Consider the following 19,141-nt stretch of genomic DNA (forward strand, 5'->3'; position numbering starts at 1 on the left):
CCAAAGAAAAATGCTATACTTTTATACCTTTATGCAGAAATTACAATTGCAATAGATGCATAGTAGTTGTTGTTGTTGCGTCTTTCGGCTTTTCCCGGTTAGGGGTCGCCACAGCGGAACTCCGGTCCGCTAATGATTGGCAGCAGATTTTTACGTGCCAAATTGCCAGCTCTGATGCACAACCTTCAACGAAGGTATGCCCATTCACGCACATGTCCACACAGAAGATACTCTAACTGAGAATCGAACGGGACGACATCTTACTGTGAGGCGACAATGCTACCGCAGCACCACCACCTCAGTAGATGCATAGTAGTACAAGACTCCAATTCATATACAAAGTTTTAGTATTACAGGCATCTTAGACTTATTTTTATTATTTAATTGTGTTACTTGCATATTATTTCAAAAGCAATGTTTAAATGGCCCAAAATATACAATTAAAAGTGTGCTATACACCAAAATGCACATAGAGTAATATATTACAGGACAAATAGTCTATTAATTTCTAACAGGTATATTTTCTATGCTTAATTCATTTATATTTCTTTATAAGCAAATTTAGAACTTTGTAGACTTTTTTTAAATTACATGAAGCATTAAAATAATACAATGCACATTTTGAAAACACATTTTCTTTTCTTTGTGACTACCTTTACATCATTGAACATTCAAATGTCCGACACTGATATGATCGAGACCATATCATCGAACATTTAAATGTTCGACAATGTAAAAGTAAATAAAAAAACCTAATCCAAAAAAAGTAAACTGTTTATAGCAGGGGGGCAAGCCTCCCTGCACCCCCCCTGTGGGGGGCTGTGCCCCCACCCCCCCCTACTTAAATATTCCAATTTCGAGACTGCACGTCATTGCAGTAACAGAAAATATTCCCGTTCTGCACTGTACGGAGGTCTGTATTCCATCATTTCCCATTACCAGAATATAGTGATGGTATATTTAGGTAACGGGGGTGAGTGGAATACACGGGGATCACTAGACAACCTCAGTTGTCTAGTATCTATCCCCAATTTTAAACCCTCAGATTGTCGAACATTTAAATGTTCGATGAGATGGTCTTCCCCATATCAGTGTCTATCATTTGAACATTCAATAATCTGAGGGTAACCCATATATATAGATATATATATATATATATATATATATATATATATATATATATATGGGTCTATTCACTTCACCAAAATCCCATTTCACTGAGACCAAATCACCTAAAGTTCATAACACTGAAAACGTCATTTCACTGAAACCCATTTCACTGACAGCTTACAAAGCTACATTTCACAAGACTAAATGGCAAACCAAAGACAAACTCACAAAAGTAAAGCCTACCTCCTTCCATAACTTAAAAACTACTTATTTATCCTCTTAACAGAAACCAGACAATATAAAACCAAACTAAGTGGAGGGATACACCCCCCACACCCCCTAACTATATATACTAACTCCAGGTCGCACTACAGTGGAGATGAGGGCATATACCCTTTACTTGCCTCACAGTACTCTACACAGTGCCACATCAAGTCTAAAGCTTACAATTCAGTGAAATGAGATTCAGTGTAATGACTTTTCAGTAACTGGAGCTTTAAGTGAATTGGTCTCAGTGAAATGAGTGTCAGTGAAATGGGATTTCGGTGAAGTGAAGTAGACCCACATATATATATATATATATATATATATATATACTTATCTTTCTCAAACATCTGGAATATCGACATGAAAAGTGTCAACACCAAATGATCAACATTATGCATGTCTACAGAGCATGCAAAAATCTTAAAACAAAATTAAAAAGAAAACTTTTTTAGTCAACCAAATTGAGTTAACTAAACATATGTCGGGAAAAGTGCTGTTTGAGAAAAGTAGTTCCATAGTCATATATGGGTGACTTACCAGTTATCCAATGTATATTTCATCAAAGATGCATTCATTGCATGCAACTGATCAGATGCCATCTCAATGAAATCTGCAGGTAACTAATCGACAATGATCACAAACCAGTTGCTGACAGTATATGTCAACAAAGGACACACTCAAGTGTACTAGCTTTTGATAGCAATTAGTCGAAAAACACAGCATTTATTGTATTTTCTGCCTATCTGAAAAAAAAACTTGAAAAAAACAAAAAAAAATACTCTTGTTTTCCATACTTTCCTAATAGTTTGTTCCAGTGATCAGATTTTGCTGATCCCTGGGCTTTGTCTTGGTTCCTGTGTTTCTCCATTTTCCTTGTTTGGTCAAGGGGAAGTTTCTTTACTCACCAGTGAGGGTGGGGAGTACTGAGCTGCCTGTTTGTCCTCAGAGGAGTGGTTTAAAGCAGTAACTTGTAGTTTATTGGCCATTTTGGGTCATTTCCTGTCTTTTCCAGCCCCCTGCTATAAAGCACGCTTTGGCGGGCTTTAGCGCGGAGTTGCTACAGGAGCACACAAGAGCAGCGGCGGTTAATCAAGGTTAAACTATTCGGGCTGCCTAAATTCCACTCTTCAAATTTTCCCTTAAAACAGCCTTCCTTGAACTGTACTGCTGATCAAACCAGCGTATTCTATATCTAGAAAGTTCAGCTCTACTTGATTCTTAAGTAGACTATTCTTTATCTGTAAAGACTAGCACTTGCTCCTAAAGTATTTTTTTACTTGATATAGCACTTTTATTATACATAGTACCCCACTAGCCAAAATCCCTTTTCAATTACCCACATCCCCCGGAGTCTTTTCAAAGTCCTTGTCTATTCCTTCTAGCATGTCGAGGGATCAGTTGCTAGTGTCCTCTCCTGCTCAGCTGGTGAATCTGGGAATATTGAGGCAATGTTACAATTGCCTCATGTACACGGACAACCCTCTCCTTCTTCCACAAAACACCAATACATGCGAGAGATGCAACTATATAGCCAAACTGGAGGCTGAGCTCTCTCAACACAGGACTGTCAAGACCAGACAGAAGGAGAAGGTAACCTCACACACCACAAACCCAGTCTCACATAGTACTATCAATACTTCAAATCATACACATAAATACACAAAGACATACTCGGAGGCTCTGATCAAATATCTACCAAAACAGCAGAGGCCAACAAAGCAGACACCCAAACATCTGCCACCTCAGGACACAACACATTCAACACATAGACCACATAGTCAGTGTGCCAAACAGTCACAGCCCTTAAGGCCAAACACAATGCCAGACACACTCGTCATTGGTGACTCCATAGTCAGACACACTGACGTCCTGCTCACCAGATTGAGTAAGGAGAAGGTCACAGTAAGCTGTCTGTTGGGCGCTAGAATCCACCACATAACACAAGCACTCAGGTCTCTCAACAGCAGGTACAAGTACGACTCTGTCATTGTCCACGCTGGTGTGAACGACCTGAGACGTACCTCCTTGGACTACATGAAAAGAGACATAGAGGAGCTCTCTGATTATGTAGCCCAGGCAGGTATGACCCTGACCTTGAGCAGTATCCTACCTTCACCTAGAATGATGCCACAATACAGTGATAAGATGATCAGCTTTAATAATTGGCTTAAATTTTGGTGTCATTCAAAGGGGATCCAATGTCTGTCTGCCTGGGATGACATGCTGGACAAGCCATGCTGCTTCACAAGGGACGGCTTGCACCTGTCACCCCTGGGCTTCCGGATATTGGCAAAGGCTCTTGCCACCCCCATAGTGCCTTTTTTAGGCAAAGCTCAAATTCTAAACCTACCACCCTAGAACACAAAAAAGGAAAAAAACTAAGGGTAATGCTGCTCAATGCCAGAAGTCTCAATCTCAAGATGCACCCACTCGAGGCCCTTCTCAGTATGGAGAACATCAGTGTTTGTGCTGTGACAGAAACCTGGTTCAAGGCTCCTGAGGGCACCCCAGCACTATCAGGTTTCACCTCATATCATGCGTTCCGGCCCCAAAATCTGGACAACACCAAGAAAGGAGGGGGGGCAACGCACGATGCATCGGAGACCATCCAGGTGCAATTAACCATAGGCAAGACTGCTCTGCAATTTGTAGCATGTTACAGGCCACCCTCTCAAACTCAGGAACCTCACATGGCCTTCCTGAAAACACTGGAGGGGATAAATGTATCTCCAAATACCATCATACTAGGTGATTTCAACTACCCTAATATAGACTGGGAACACTATTCAAGCCCAAACACTCTAGCCCAAAGGTTCCTGGAGTTCATAAACTCAAATGCCATGGAACAACTAGTCACCATCCCCACAAGAGGAGAAAACATACTTGATCTCATCATCACGAACATGGGATCACAATGTTCAACACCAGAAGTATACCCCTCACTGGTGAGATCAGATCATAAACTAATCTCGCTGGAGGTCCTCATCCCACCCCACCTGAAATAAAAAGACCACAGTGAAAAACTTCTCAAAAGCCGACTTCACACTTCTAAAAACTAGTGTGGTCTCCTTTAAGGCCCCTGAGCCAGTGGTAAACATTACTCAATCTGCTGAATCACTTACAAATGCCTTCTACCAGCACCTACAGGACTGCATGGATCAGGCAATCCCAAACAAAACTAAGACTCTTTGTACCAAAGGCAAGCGTCCGGTCTGGTGGACCCCAGCCATAAACAAGCTCTACAACAAAAGGAGGAAGCTACTACAAGATAGAGCAAAATCCTTGAAAGGTAAGACACCTTTGATCATTATAAGTAAAAAACTAAGAGCTCTCATAAAATCATCCAAGGCAAATTTTGAGAGAAAAATCGCCAAGGACTCAAAAGACAATCATAAGGCCTTCTTTAGCTATGTTAGAAACCTAGGAGGAAACTCCCAGATATGCTCGGAATTAGTTCAAAATGATGTGAGGATTACTGAACCTACACACATTGCCAACATACTGGCTGACAGGTTCAGTGCAAACTTCTCTCCCCCCTCCCCCCCAAAAGGAGAGATATCTATACCAGAGGATTGTAGCCCCCCAAACATCTCCAACACCCAGGTGAGAACTGCTCTCTCCAAGGCAAAAAACACAGCATCCATGGGACCGGATGGTGTCCCCGGCTGTGTGCTCCACGAACTCAATGAGGAATTAAACCCGCAGTTAGGACAGCTGTTTAATCTTAGCCTCACCTCAGGATATGTACCCAAGGAGTGGCGACGGCGACTGTGGTCCCACTTCATAAGGGCGGTGCCTCCACCGACCCTGGAAATTACCGTCCCATTAGCTTGACAAGCCTTATCTGCAAAGCCATGGAGAGGATCATAATGGAACTCATAAATAAAGACATAGGGAACTTGCAGACTTTGGATCCATCCCAGTTTGGCTTTGTCAAAGGCAGATCATGCCTCTTAAACTTGGTTGACTTTTTCGAAACAGTCACCAAGGCCATTGATGAGGGCAAGGCAGTCCATACAGCCTACCTCGACCTGGCAAAGGCCTTCGACACAATACCCCACTCAGGTATCATCAAAAAACTCATCGGCCTAAATGTAAACCCATACATCACAAGATGGGTTGCAAACTGACTAAGTGACAGAACCCACAGGGTCAGAGTTGCTGGCGCCATGTCAGACTCAAAGCCTGTCACAAGTGGTGTCCCACAGGGCTCAGTCCTGGGACCAATCTTGTTTGGCATCTACTTTTCTGAATTACAAGCAAACACAGGAGGGTTATGGCTGACAAAGTTTGCAGATGACTGCAAACTGGGCGCCATAGTCAAAAACACATCTGACACAGATATCCTTCAGAGGGGCCTCACAGAAATGGATAACTGGTGCCAGAGCCATGGCCTAAAGTTAAATGCCAAGAAATGCATAGTCATACCCTTCGGGAAAAACAAGGTTACCCCTAGCTACCATATAGGTGGCAATCCACTGAGCACAGAAGAAGTCATCAGGGATCTGGGGACCCAGGTTGACAGTAACCTTTCGTTTGACACTCATGTTGCCAAAGTTTATTTATTTTATTTTATTTTACATTTGTTGACCGGGCTAGTCTAGTTGGACATATATCCATTTTCAGTAGAGGCCCGGGGAGAAAAGCTCCAAAATACAGGCAGTAAGCAAACATTTACAATAAAAAAGACAATAGCAAGCAAAAGTACATAATGATACAATGGTAAGCATGAGTAATACTAAAAGAGTAAAAGAGAAAAACAGAAACAGACTAGTCAACCCAAAATCATAATTAACAACTATAAATGAAACAGCTGGTTAAAAACAGAGATTTCAGGTAAGCAGGAAAGAAAGTAAGAGTAATAAAAAGAGCTGATTAGGAAGCCACTAAATTGCCTATATTAAAGATGAAAGAGAGAATAGGTAAAATGTATAGAGGATTCAAAATAAGGAAGTAGCTGGTATCAGTAAGTGTGGCATTTAGAGGCAAGAAACAGGGGAGGGTGAGTGAAGTAAGAGTAAGGGGGTAGTGTTTTCAGTCAGGGTTAGCACAGGGACATAGCCAGTGGGTTTTTAGGTGCTCTTTGATATGTTTTTTAAAAAGGGATGTGGAGTCAATGTTAGTTATTTCTTGAGGGAGTTGGTTCCAGACTTTCCCGACAGAATTTGAAAATAATGAGTCACCAGCTTTATTGTAAGATTTAGTTGAGGCTACTAGTAGTTTGTTAGCAGATCGGAGTGTGGCTAGGTTTTTATAAGGGGTAATTAGTTTTGTAAGGCTAGGGGTAGCATCTGGGTAGTAAAGGGACTTATGAATGATAGTTAGTTGTTGATAGAGTAAGTGGCTATTAAGTTCTAACCAATCCAGTTGTCTGAGGTTAAGACAGTGGTGAGTTCTGAAGGGTGTAACCGTAATGAATCTAGTTATACTGTTGTAGCAGGTAGAGAGTTTGGTAATGTTATTTTTTGATAAGTTAGTATAAATGGCAGAGGCATAGAAGAGCGTAGAGATCAGGTCGGTTTGGGCAATGGTGTTTCTAGCTGCTGGGGTAAGGAAGGGTGTAATGCTGTAGAGAGTACCTATTTTTTTGTTAACTGATTTGATGGTGTTATCAATATGGTGATCAAAATTAAGACGGTTGTCAATAGTAATACCTAATAGGCGAGTGGTCATGTCTGGGCTTATACAGGTGGCATTATTAGAGGAGATGGAGAAGAAAGGTGAGGAAGATTTGAGAGTAGGAGAAAAGAGAAGAAGTTTTGTTTTTTTGGGATTTAGAAGGAGGGAATGTTCCATAAACCAATTTTCAACTTTATGGAAAGCTGTTTGAGTTAGGGATTGGAGTGAGGAAACATTATTAGCAGAACAGATTAAAGTTGAGTCATCGGCATATTGAATGCAGATGGCTTGGGGAATGTTTACATGTAGGTCATTAATAAAAAGGGAAAAAAGCAAGGGACCTAAGATTGAGCCTTGTGGAACACCTATGTTTACTGGTAGTAAGGAAGATAGGTTATTCTCCCATAGAACTGCTTGTTGCCTGTGTTTGAGATAGCTCCTAAACCATTGCAGTGCTTGAGAGCTAAGACAATAGAGATTTAGTTTGTCAAGAAGTATGTTATGGTTAACCATGTCAAAGGCTTTTGACAGGTCTAGGAATAGTGCAGAGGAGAGGAGATTATTGTTCTTATTATTATTAATAATGTCAGTAAAGGAAAGGAGGGCAGTTGTAGTGCTGTGGGAAGGTCTAAAACCATGTTGACAATTGGCTAGAAGTCTGTTTTGTAGAAGGTAGGAAAGAAATTGTTTGTGTATGCATCTTTCCATGATCTTTGATAAAGGGGAGAGTAAGGCAATAGGGCGAAAGTTTGAGAGCTCAGTAGAGGAGCCCCCTTTATGTAGGGGGATGATGTGAGATATTTTCCATATGGTGGGGATTTTTCCTTCAGAGATAGTTCTATTAATAAGTATGGAAATAGGGTATGCTATAGCTTCTGCAGCAATTTGTAGGTATTCAGATGGGAGTTGGTCAGCAGATGGAGTGCAAGGTTTAAGTTTCTTGAGAAGCTTATAGATAAGAGATGTGGCAACAGGTTGAATATGAAAGGTGTTAGAGGAGGTATTAGAAGTATTAGATAAGGTAGGAGTAGAAGTGGGTAGTGAATTAGCTAGGGTTTGAATAACTTCTGTAAAATAGTTGTTGAAGGCATCTGGGATAAGAGTGGAGTTGCTAAGGTTAAAGCCAGAAGGTGTGGGAGTAGTTGTATTTCCTGGATTAAGAAGTTTATTAATGCCTGACCAGAATCTTTGCAGGGTTTGTTGACTAGTTTGTTGTAGGTGAAGATAAAATTCCTTTTTATCTGTGAGAGTATCTTTCTTGGTGGCATTTCTTAATTGTTTAAAGAGAAGGTGATCTAAAGGACATTTAGTAGCTCTCTATTTAGCCCAGATTTTATTTCTAAGGATCATTTTGTTCTTAGTTTGTTTTGTTAGCCAAGGTGCCGTTTTGGATCTTATCCTAGTAGTGCGAATGGGAGCATGAAAGTCAAGGATCTGTAGAAAATTGGTATTAAAGTAGGTAACAGCTTCATTGAGTTCAAGGTGGGTTAGTGGAGACCAGTTACATGCTTTTAGTTCTGTGAGGAACTGTTCAGGATTGAAGAATCTGTTTGAGCGAGATGACTTGAGTTTATGGGTAGTTGGGACATGCAATTTTTGTCTAATAATATAAGTGAGCATGTGATCGCTAATATTATCAGGGAGTGTTCCTGGAGTGTAGAGGTTAGGATGGTTATTAATAAGGATCCAGTCTAGAGTTGTTTCTTTTTTATTAGGTTTATGAATTCTAGTTGGAGTGGTCATTAATTGTGAGAACCCATAGAGATTTATATGGCTAGTAGGGTGCTGGGATGAACAGGTTAACCAGTCAATGTTGACGTCACCAAGTATTATGGTTTCTTGGGGTAGTTGGTTTGAAAGTGAACTAAGTAATTCCTCAAGAATATGGGAATTCTTTCCAGGGGGAAGGTACAAACAAATTATATATATAGATTTATTGTTGTTAATTAGCAGTTTGATAGATAAAATTTCGGCTTTGGAGTCTAGAGGTGGAAGTTCATTATAGAGAGTAACTTGAAGATTAGATTTATAGATAATGGCTATTCCTCCGCCTTTCTTCTTTGTGCGGTCACATCTCAGTATGTTAAAGCCAGGAGGGGTGATTTCTTGGTCTTTAGTAGAGGGCTTTAGCCAAGTTTCTGTGAGACATAGGATATCAAATGAGTGTAAGTCTAGGAGGGAATGGAGGTGGTGAGTTTTATTATTTAAGCTCCTAATGTTAAGGTGAGCTATTAGAAGGGAGTTGGCTGAATTAGTACAGGATGGAGGTATTGTAGTAGACATATTACTTGGACTTACATTAATGTTGGTAATAGGACCTGGATTGGGATGAATGTCACCATGTAGGAGGAGGTTCCTCTGTGAACAAAGTTGGGATTTAATGATCTTGGGGATGATATATGGGTACCTTTTGTTTAAGTAGTATGAAGTATGAGATGATCTATGGTATCTGGGTAGTAGAAAGTTAGAGGAACAGGTTATGTTACTATGATTGAGGGTTATCTGAGAAGAGGTAGGTAAAGTTTGTTGGAGGTGAAGGTTTTGTTCATATAGAGTAATCTTTTCAAGGAAGGTGAAGTAATAAGGTATAGCTAGGAAGGTTATAGTAGAGGTGAAGAGTAAGATATGTGTGAACAAAGCTTTGAGTGTGGGAGGCATGGTAATTAGTGAATAAAGGGTGGATGTAGGTAGTGTGATAGTGTAAGTCAAAGTACCAGTAGAGAGTCAATCTATGGAGAGAGGCTAAGAGGGAGGAAGGAGAATAGTGGAATAGAATTATTAGAGTGGAAGAGGATTGGTAGGGAGAGAAAGGGGGAGTGTCTAGTGAGGTATAAGTAAGGCAAAGTAGTTAGGAAAACCTTCTACATTGCCCACCTGATCATGAAGGGATTCACATCTAGATCTAGGGAGGTCATCCTCCCCCTGTACTCATCACTCATTAGACCTATGATTGAGTACAATGCCCCATTCGGAATGTATCTGACCCGACACCTGCAGCAGCTGGAAAGGCCCCAAAAGTTCCTCACCAAAAGGATAAAGGGTCTCAAAAATATGTCTTATGCTGCCAGACTGAAAGAACTCCAGCTCTATTCAGTCGCATACCGCTTGCTCAGAGGTGACCTGTGCCTGACATATAAGGCCATGTCAAACCCAGATTTGATGAATATGCTTCACCTCAAGAAATCTAGATCCCTCAGAACCACAAGGGTGGGAGACTTAAACCTTGACATGGTTATTAATAGAACGTGCTGGAGGGACAGATTCATCACCCAGAGACTCCCTATGCTGTGGAACAAAATCCCGGTACATGTGAGGCAGAGCACCTCACTGGCCTTGTTCAAGAGGAATCTTGACCAATGGATGGGAGATCGCAGATATACCCCAGGGATTACTTCAGTGTCACTGCTTGACAGAGGCAAAGCAAAATAATAGGCATAGTTTTCTTCAAACTAAAGGGGTGGCGAAAGCCACATAACTATGGGCTAGGCTTATAAATGCCCTTGGGCAGATAGCCTAGTATGAACCTATGAACCTATGAACCTTATTGAAATGCACCGATCACAGTGGTGACCTGCGTGACAAGCTGAAAATATCCAGACATTGAAATTCGACATAAATAATACCCACACCAACAACACTGACATGTCATCATAACCTAATGTACGATACCATAAATACCAGTGAACATATCATACATATCATCTTAATGAAAAAGAGTCAATATCATAATGAAATAAAAAATGCACCCTAGGTTGTACACTACATTATGAGTATGGCAAATATAATATATGCGGCATCCATCTCAGACAGGTATACTGATATGATACTGCCTCACCACTGTTGAACTGCAGATTGTGAATAACAATGATTTAGCTAGTAACAGCTCATTATCTGTGAGCATAGCTCATTGTCTGCGAGCCCGCCACTTGTCATTGGTGGGCATGAACAGGTACACTCCCTATTTAACTCATTTACTCCAACGGAGCTCAGGAAGTTTGCACTGTAACTTCCAATGGGCGGAGCCTAAGCCTTTTGACAGAATCAATTTATGTCCTTACATTTCAAACAAATGTTCATATCTCTGGAACCATAGGGGTTAAGAAAGAAGTATAAATGGCAAACCCTTCAGCACAAACTATTTTTATTGTGGTAGTATTCTTTACGTTCTGCCGCAGTGGTACTGTGGTAGCATTGTTGCCTCACAGCAAGAGGTTCTCCTGTTCGATTCTTGGCTGGAGTGTCTTCTGTGTGGAGTCTGCATGTCCTCCCCACGGTCTGATCAAACAGATAGTTTTACTCAAAGAATGACAGTAGTAGAGCTATGTCCTGTGGAAGTTTGCGGTATATGAGCTGATAAGCAACAGTGATATCAAATGGATGTAGAAAACATATTTACTTACAAGAGACTGGAATAATACTGATGATCCACACAATGAAGCTAAGCCTGATGTCTGTATCGTATGACTTACATTTTAGGAAAAGTGGAGATAGCATCCCTTACCTTTCACATTGCTGACATTTCAACTGATGCTTCTAATTGCCATGGGCTCAAAGCCAATGAGGATAAAACTTAGGGCTGGGGAGCATCCAATTATAACACATGCCTCATAAAAGAGATTCCACAGCTTATTGTAAGTTTTGTATGACTTTAAAGACATTAAGGAGTACATGAATGGTAGTAGTTTAGTTCTCCCAGCAACATCTACAGACCTAAGAACTGTTTACATTCAGATAAGAACTGTCCATTGTCCATAATGTTCCTGAACACACATCAACTTAATTTTGGGAGGTGGCTAACATCAGGACTATTGAATTGGCAGTGGTATCATGGGAGGTTTTAAATATAAATGAACCTCTCTTAGGCTACCAGAGAGTCATATTTACATCCTGTAATGTGGTAATTCTAAGTATGGCTGACATTTGTGTTTGTTTCACAGGTGACTTCCATGGTGACATCACAGGCATCCATTCTTTTGGGTTAATACTGAGGTTGTGTACACATTTCATGCATATATCGATGCATTGTAATGTACATTTAATAACTGGTTAGTCATCCATTATTTTATATCTATTCATATATATATATATATATATATATATATATATATATATATATATAGATGTGTGTGTGTGTATGTGCTTATACTTCACGCACTTCAACTACCAAAAAATGGCAACCTTTTAAAAATGTAGCTCTGATCACACATCACATATTTCTATACCCCAGGCAACACAACATAACACAAGCAGTACTGTAGCAGTTTCTGTTGTAGTTTACAACCAGTACAATACCTCAGAAAAGTAAGATGTATAAATAGGCATTGGTTTGGCTGAACACTCATGCCTTTGTCAACAGGTATGCATGGACTGTAGTAATATAAAGAAAATTTAATAATAAAATGGAAGGTAGCCTGCAACCCCATTTAGCTCTCAATTACCTCACCATGGTAGTAGGTTCTCAGTCAAGGTAACACTCCCCATCACTGTGGCAGTATTACCCTGAGACAGTATCATAAACAAATACTATAGAAGCAGTGTGAGAAGGATATCATGGAACACCACAAAAATACATGAACATCAAGTGATAATAATACCTTTCCCAGACACTTAGCACTTAAAGACAGCTGCTGCTTGTAGAGGCCTTCCCAGCAGTATTCCACAGTGCTCAGCTTGTTACTGTGATAAAATCTTCCATAGTGAGATGAGGCCCATGGTGGTTGTGGAAACTAATATCATGCTGTTATGAAGCTTTTAGCATGGCCCATATGTGAATAAGGCATAATGTAATGCAATTTCTTGAATCACATATTTTTCTGATTGTGGCAATAATCAGTGCCATGAGAAATGGCTCACTGATCTACATGCAGTTGTGAGAGCACCTGCAAAGAGCAATGAGCATGCATGGGCAAGTAAAGAACCTCTGCAGGGATTTAAGGAAATATATATTTACTTCTGTTGCTTATAAAAGTGCTAAACAGCAAAACAGCTATCACAGTTAGGCACTATAGAGCTTGTACACATTTTCTATTCCATTTTTCATCCTGTAATACCATCATGCTTTGCTACCAGTTATTTCGATGATAAGCAATGGTGGCACAGCGAATGGTCACACTAAGTAGCTGCTTGATGATGCATATTGCATGCCAACAACATGAGTTTATAAGTGTATTAATCTAGTGTTTAGGCCTGAAAGCCAGTGCTAATCATTGACTAAGACAAGAATCATCCTTTCACTTACCCAAGTGCCCAAATTTTCTTAAATAATTCCAGATTCTCAAAAATGCATATCTGATATGCAGTTTTATTTCCAATACATGGAATAAGCTGGATGAAGTACAGTACCCTTAATGTTGTTGTATTTAGTGATTTACTGAAATTAACATGCATGCATTAATGTGTTAAGATGTTGGAGTAAATTAATAAATGTAATGAGACTTATATTGACTCATCCTTAAGGGTGATGTCTGCTAAAATGAGTGTACCTCTCTAATAACTAGTTCTCTTACAGATTAAATTTTTTTTAGTGAAAATCTGTTGCAGAGATTCAAGTTTTTTTTTTCAGCTAGCCATCTGAATAAGTATAATGTTCCATGACTGGAATATATTTTCTACAGGTTTACCACACTCTCCTCAACCCTCAAGTGATATATACTTCATCATCAGACCTAGCTATTTCATAGCTTTACTTTTGACATCATGCACGTTTGTTAAATGAGTATTTTGAGTTAATTGAAATTTGTGGATCTTGTATTTATGAAATTCATCCAAAATCTTACCTTTAACAGTGGTAGGTTTATGAAAAGTATGTCTTCTAAAGTACGATAGTTTTTATTTACCTGAACTGGTGCAGTCTGGCATTTGCAGCCCAGCTTGTCATTTCCTGTAAATAGATATTAATAATGTGCAAACTTTATTCAGAGACTACTGTGAAACGTATTTCATAGTTCTCTACATATTTACTTACCTGATACTTGTTATACTATGGGATAGTTGCAAAGACTAGGTTAAATAAAGTTGGTTCCATAACTGATCATTGTGGCACCCTAGCATGACAGGAAGTTTTTCTTTACTAATTCCTTGCAGAACTATTTTTTGAAGTTCTTTACTCTAGTGAAGCATTCTTCTAATGAACAATACAATAAAATAATTTAACTTGCTCGTAATTAAGGTATCATCTATTGCAACATGTGGTAAAGAATTGAATGCCTTGGCAAGATCCAACAATAACACTCTAGCTGTCAAATGCAAATCCATAGCCAGATTTATTTAAGCAATAACCCATGTCTGAGTGTGGGTAATGCTAGATTTACCCATGGTTGGTGTAGTTTGGTCATGAGGGTGAAGCCTGAGTGACCAAACAAAGACAACTATGGGTTAATCTAGCATTACCCACACCAAGACATGGGTTATTGCTATTATACAATGACATTATTTAAGGAAAAAAAAATACTTACTTTTCTCAAATAATGGCATTGTATAATACCTGCATGGTGCCCTTCTGTGGTTTTCCACTATCCTAGAGCTTTTTTTGATGTACTGTGCATGCGTATACATACACAGTACATCAGAGCTGTGGAGATGAAGCAACAGAGAAAGGAAGATCTCCATTGCTTTTTTAAAGCTAAATCCAATATTTTTAAAGCTCTTCCAATATTTACATTGCTTTTTTAAAGCTGTCTCGCTATGTTAAATGAGTTTAACACAGAGAGACAGCTTTAAAAAAAGCAGCAGAGAAAGGAAGATCTCCGTTCCCTTTTTTAAAGCTATCTCGCTATGTTAAATGAGTTTAACATAGCGAGATATCTTTAAAAAAAAGCAACAAAGAAAGGAAGATCTCTGTTGCTTTTATTTTAAGATATCTTGCTACATTAAATGTATAACATAGTGAGATTGCAGCAATGGAGATCTTCTGTTCTCCATTGCTACCTAACACAAACAAAAAAAATCAAGACTTATATTATTGGCAAAAGTCTGGGCGACCGGACCTTTTTCCATTTGTATATGTTGGATTTACAATGGGCACGCTGGTTGGGCTGGCCAATCAGCGTGCACGTTTTGGAATACTAATTGGCAGTCATTGTATAAAAGGTCATAATATTCTGCCTGGTTGTTAAAATAGAGTCCCTTTGACAACTTCATGCTGGTTTATATCAGTACATATTCTAGTTTTGTGATTAATATTAATTATGTCTGTGATGTATCACTAAAGGTATTTCCCAAGAATTGATGTAAGACTGATTGGCCAGTAAGTCATAATTTCTTTCAATATTGCCTTTCTTGTGTATTGGTGTTATATTAGAACTTTTCCATGTGGTAGCGACTGTTCCAGTCATCAGAAGGTTGTTAAAGACCTTTTATAGCATTAGGTTTGAGTCTTCAATTGTTTTTAATAATAGTATGACAGTTATCCAATTTGGCCCCAAAGAATTGTTTAGACTAATTATTTCCATTGGTTCCCTAATACATTCAGTAATTATTATAGGACAAATTTTTTCGTCCAAAACTTTATGGTGAAATCTGAATATATTTTACTCCTATTCTCAGCACTAGTACTACAGAAACAGTCATTATATTCATCAGGTATTGTTTTTGGATCTAGTATTATGTTGCCATTTATCATTAGCATATTGACTGTGCATTTTAATTAAGTTACTGAGTTAATATATTTATAATACTTTTAGTTCAAAGGTTCATAGGTTCATACTAGGCTATCTGCCCTAGGGCATTTATAAGTCTAGCCAAAGTGTGTTTAGCTTTCGCCACCCATTTTAAATTAATTTTGCTATGCCCTTTTTCGAGGTTAGTATACTGTGCCTCTGTCTAACAGTGACACAGAAGTGATACCCGGGGTAAACCTATGATCTCCCACCCACTCATCAAGATTCCTCTTGAAGAGAGTCAATGAGGGACTCTGCCTAACCTGGACTGGGATTTTATTCCCGAGTGAAGGGAGCCTCTGGGTTATGAATCCAGCATGTCCTATTTATTTCAGTGCTGAGGTTCAAGTCTCTCGAGCGCGTAGCTCGATAGGATTTGGATTTTCTGAGGTGCAGCATGTCCATTAATTCCGGGTTGGTCATGGCTTTATACGTCAGGCACAGATCGCCTCTGAGCAGGCAGTATGCCACTGAGTAGAGCTGGAGTTTCTTTAACTGGGCAGAATATGGCATCTGTTTGAGCCCTTTGATCCTCTTGGTGAGGTACTTTTGGGGTCTTTCCAGTTGCTGCAGGTGTCTGGTAAGGTACATCCCAAAAGGGGCATTGTACTCAATTATGGGCCTGATGAGGGATGAATAAAGAGGCACGATGACCTCCCCTGATCTAGATGTGAATCCCTTCATGATTAGGTGGGCTATATAAAATGTTCTTCTAACCACTTTGGCCACGTGGTTGTCAAATGAGAGATTGTTATCAACTTGGGTCCCCAGGTCCCTAATTACTTCCTCTGTACTTAATGGATTACCACCTATGTGGTAATTTGTGGGCACTTTGTTTTTGCCAAAGGGGATGACTATACACTTTTTGGCGTTTAGCTTGAGGCCATGGCTCTGGCACCAGTTGTCTGTTTCTATGAGGCCCTTTTGTAGGATGCTTGTGTCGGCTGGAGAGTCGATTATGGCACCCAGTTTGCAGTCATCTGCGAACTTGGTCAGCCACAGTCCTTCCATGTTGGCCTGTACCTCCGAGAAATATATACCGAACAAGAGAGGTCCCAGGACTGAGCCTTGTGGGATGCCACTTGTAACTGGTTTGGAGTCTGACATGGCTCCAGCAATTCTAGCCATGTGGGTTCTGTCCTTGAGCCAGTTTGCAACCTATCTAGTGACATAGGGGTTTATATTTAAGCTGGTGAGCTTATCTATAATGTCCGAATGGGGTATTGTATTGAAGGCTTTTGCGAGGTCCAGGTAGGCTGTGTGGACCACCTTCCCCTCGTCAATGGCCTTGTTGACTGTTTCAAAGAAATCGACCAGGTTTAAGAGGAAGGATCTGCCCTTAACAAAGCCGAACTGGGTAGGATCCAGTGTCTGTAGGTCCTTAATATCTTTATTTATGAGGTCCATGATGATCCTTTCCATAGCTTTGCAGACCAAGCTAGTCAGGCTTATGTTAGTTGTTTTATTATCAAGTTTCTTCTTATACTTAATTTCTTTCTTCATTTAGTTTCATTTCTAAGTATGTTGATAGTTTGCTTCATTTTTCCTTAATCTTATTTGCTGGAAACTGCTTTTATAGTCAAAACATCATTTTCTTTTTGTAAAATCTTTTTAAACTACTATTCCACAAGTATGGCAATGTTATATGCTTCAGTCCAAAATGGGTGTCTTCCACAGTAGATTCAACTGTTTTGTAAACTATGTTTTCCAGTGTTGTGTTTCCATAATTTGTATCTATCAGTTCAAACATCTCTGGCCAGTCTATACTATCTAGTTAACTTGAAGGATTCTTAATTTATATTACCATAATTGTACCATGTATATGTATAACATATCTTTGCATTTCAAAAGTAAATTAATTATGATCAGAGGTTTCCATAGCTGAATTGATATTAACATCCTCAATTAAGCTGTTAGAATTAGTTGTAATAATATCTAATAGGTTATTCCCCTTATTTTATCTTTCACTAACTGAATTAGAAAAAGATAGACTATCCAAAAACTTTTTGTTCAATGTTTCATCCTGCTGTTAGGTTTATCTAATTAGTATTGGAATAGTTGAATTAACCCAATAGCAATTATTTTGGTACTTGAAATACGCGATAGCAATTAAGTGTCGGTACTTGAAATGTCGAATGCCAATGTGCCAAAAAAAGATTGAAAATCAAGGTGAAGAACAAATCTTAAGCATTACTCTTCTTATTTAAACTTGTCTAAGACACAACCACTGGCAGCTCAAGTAAGCCGAGAGTCCGAGGCAGAACAATAATATGCCAAAAAAATTAACAGAAAGAACGGCTCAAAAACCTTCAAGGTACGTCACAGATTTAATATATAAACTTCAGAACAACTAGGTTAACAGCTTTCATCCACACATACACATGCTTCATCAGGTTTAAAACTTGCAGTAAATAACAAAACCATTTAAATAACTTAATTCAGAGTCATCATTTTAATTAACATAATCATCTCTTAAAGGCAAACAAATCAGTAATAGTCAAATGTAAACATCTTACCTTAAAACAATAAAAACATTCATTATTTCAGTAGTTGCATTTTTAAAAATGGTTTTATATTACATATTTTATTAACCCTGGTAGCTGATAAGACCTTAAAATATTCATCCATTTTACTTCTAGAAATTCAATTCTGCTTACTACATCCCCATCTCTGTCACAGTTCTTAACCACTTGTAAAACTACAAATTTAAAGTGACGTGTTTCATCATTCTCTAGTATATGCTTCGCTATTTTATTTGTCTTCACTAATCTCTTTATATGCGACATATGTTCAATAATCCTTTCTTTAAGTTTTCTATTTGTCTTGAGTATATAGAATGAGTCACATTTCATACAGGGAGCACTATACACCACATTAGTGGTGTTACAGGTTGCACAACTATTAAATCTATTTTCAATTTTTGTAACAGGATGAAGAAAGAAGGAATTTCTGTTTATAAGCACATAACAAGTAAAATTATGACATGGAAAGGTGCCCCTCTTTTGCTGTATTACTATCTCTCTTTCTAAGATCTTTGTGGCACAACCTTTGTTTTAAGTTCTTACCTTTTCAATCAACAAACTTTGGATTTAGAGGGAAATAATATTTCACTGCTTCCACTTCTTCCAATATATACCAGTTCTTCTTAATCACATCCTGAAACGCTTCAGTGTGTCCATTATAACTAATGGTAAACAACTTAGTAATACCAGCATTTTATTACCATGCTTGTATTTTCATACCTTGTATATGTCTAATATATCTTTGCATTTCAAAAGTAAGTTAATTATGATCCAGTGTTTCCATAGATGAATTGGTTTACCTCCATAATGTCAAAGGTCACAATGGTGAACATGCACAATGCCAAACCATTTCCACGAAACCTGCACTGCCAAAACCTCAGAAAGTCGACAAACCATCGAAAGGTTTTGTGAAGGTGAAGTTCAGAGTTTGCGGAAGTGGGTTCGCCATTGTGGCTGTCGACATTA

The sequence above is a fragment of the Protopterus annectens genome, chromosome 11.part0 (assembly GCF_019279795.1).
Source record: "Protopterus annectens isolate FY-2018-M chromosome 11.part0, PAN1.0, whole genome shotgun sequence".
Lineage (NCBI taxonomy): Eukaryota > Metazoa > Chordata > Ceratodontiformes > Protopteridae > Protopterus > Protopterus annectens.